We start from the raw sequence: 2,708 nt of genomic DNA, 5'->3' as shown, positions 1-2,708 counted from the left end.
TGCTGGAGAAGAGTATTGAAAATAGCATGGACTGCAAGGAGAACAAGCAGGTTCATCCAGTAGAGGGTGAAACCAGGCTGCTCCTTGGAGGCAAGGATTCTGAAGCTCTGTCTGACATACTTTGGACATGTTACAAGGAGGGACCAGTTCTTGAAGAAGACATCATGCTTGGAAGGGTTGAGGGACAGTGAAAGAAAGCGAGACCCTGGATGAGATCTATTGACTCAGTAACTGGAGTAATGGGGCTAAGTGTATAAGAGACAATGAGGTTGGCTCAAGATAGAGCAGAGTTCAGAGCTGTTCTACAGTCACTATGAATCACAAGTGACTTGTTGGCACACAACAAAAACAACAGTATCTGAACATTGGTCTTTTCCTCTACGCTCTGATTGTATGTCCTGTCATACTCCAGGCCAGAACTCTAGGTTCTGGGTGAAGCCCACGTGGCCCTGAATTTAGACTCTGCCTTCTCTGCTCATTGGGATGGTAAATCCCTTAACTTTGAGAAGTCCAAGCCCAAGAAAGCTTTGTTCTTCTGTCTGCTGGGCCTGAGACCTTGCCCTTTCAGTTTTGGGCAATTACTCTATCCTCTCAGTCAAACTAAATTGAGCACCACATTCTAGGTCCAAGTTGACCAAGTTAAGGCTACCCCTGTGGTCACACCCTGTAAACCCTCAGAGTCAGCTCTATGTTCTTTGCTCTTTCTGGTTCTGATGGTTTCCAGGTATTATTTTTTCTTTTCTTGAAGGACAGTGGATGCTTCTCCTTTGTCCTTTTTGTTCTTAGAATTCCAAGGTTCAAGAAACCTTTCTGGTTTTTTTTCTTTTTTCCCTCCATATATATGGAGGTCTTTTCTGCTGAGGTACTGTCTTGGTTACTTAGTCCGTAGGGAATTTCACTGCTAACACAAAGTTGATTCCTCTTTAGTAGTTTGAATCCACTAGTACCTTTGAAGGAGAGAGAAGGGCAATCCCTTCCTGTGTGGTTTACAGCTTCCCAGAAACTCACTGGAGGGCCAGTTATGAGCTGGTTCTGACTGGATGACAAAGAGTAAATCGGTTAATCTCTTTAATAACAAATTGTGTAGCCATACCCTTGACAAAAATTCTGCAAAATATGGCCATAGGTTGTACCATAGACTTAAACAAATGTTTAGGTTTTGATTTTATTTTGTCAGTTCAGTTGGGGTTTTTAAGACTTCTTTATTATTTGAGTGAACGGTTTGCAAAACATACTGGTTTTTCCTTAAATCATCGATACATTTTTCCCATCCATTCATTATTGCATTTTTCTCCCTGCCCACCTCTCCTTCCCAGTTAACTCTTCTCTTTGAAAAATAAAAAAAAGAAGAACCTTTTTTTGTTATACAATCCCTACCCCAAAGTGTACTCCGCTATGCAGCCTTCGTTCTGAACGCCTGTCATGACAATAATACCTTATCATATATCACTTTTAAACAGTTCTCTCCCTCGTCTGTTTCCATGCAGTGTACATCATATGTCCCCTTCTTCTCAGTCTCTCCTCAAACCCAATGTTAGTCCTGTTTTACAACAGTGGCAGTATGCAGTATTCGTCCTTTTGTGACTAAGATATTTACTCAGCATAATGTTCTCCAGGGTCATCCATTTTTAATAATATTTCTGTTTTTCACTGCAGCATAGAATTCTATTGTGTGAATATACCAGAGCTTCTCTACCCATTTGTTTGTTGATGGACACTTGGGTTGTTCCCAACTCCTTGCTACTGTGAACAAAGCTGCAATGAACATGGGTGTGCAGACAATTCAGTTTTAAATCCATCTCCTTCCTCTTGCATTTTACTATATCAAGTTAAAACATTGTGGACCCTTTAAGCTTTTATTTAGAAAACTCAGCAAAATGTCCACATTAACCACTTACAAGTTCAGATTTTGAATTTAACATTTGAATATAATTCATACAAGTTCTCGGCACTGTGTAGAAACCATCACCCTTCTTTGTTGTCCAATTTCACTTCGATCATTTTCTTTTAAATCTTCACTAGAAACACATTTGATGCCCGCATTTCTAGCAACATTTTCTTCCTGACATCAGACAGTTTTTCTAATACAATTGAGATTTTTTTCTATGGCTTTTCTTATTTCTTCTTGAGCTCTTGACAGAATTGTCTTTGACGCCCCTCATTGTAGCAACCATGTCTTCAAGGTAATCTCTATTTCTGCTATTTTTATTGTTGTTAGGTGTCATCAAATCACCTATGATTCACAGCAAACCTATGAACAATAAACCTGAACCCTGGCCTAGCCTGTACCATTTCATTATCTCTGATATACTGGAGTCCATTGTTAGAGTCACCGTGTAAATCCATTGTGTTCATCCTGTGTTACACTGGCTTTCTACCTTTCCAAGCGTGATATCTTTGTCCAAGGACTGGATCCTCATACTAATATTCCCAGAGTATATGAGGTGAAGGCTTATCTCTAAAGAACATCCCAGTTACACTTCTTCAAAGACATATTTGTTTATCCTTTTTTCAGTTCATAGGATATTCAGGAATCCTCTCTAATGATACCACTCAAAAGCATCAATTCTTCTGTCATCTTCACTGATTATCTAACTTTCAGATGTATAAAGAAGTACTTAAAAAGAGCCTGGCTGGGATCAGTTGCATTGTAGTCTTTAAACTGATATTGTTACTCTTTAGCACTTTGGAGATGCTGTTGACAGAAG

Source organism: Elephantulus edwardii, unplaced genomic scaffold, assembly GCF_000299155.1.
Source record: "Elephantulus edwardii isolate Elephantulus edwardi_28Jun2011 unplaced genomic scaffold, EleEdw1.0 scaffold00009, whole genome shotgun sequence".
Lineage (NCBI taxonomy): Eukaryota > Metazoa > Chordata > Mammalia > Macroscelidea > Macroscelididae > Elephantulus > Elephantulus edwardii.
The sequence above is the reverse complement of the archived record's forward strand: the minus strand, read 5'-3'. Positions refer to the sequence as shown.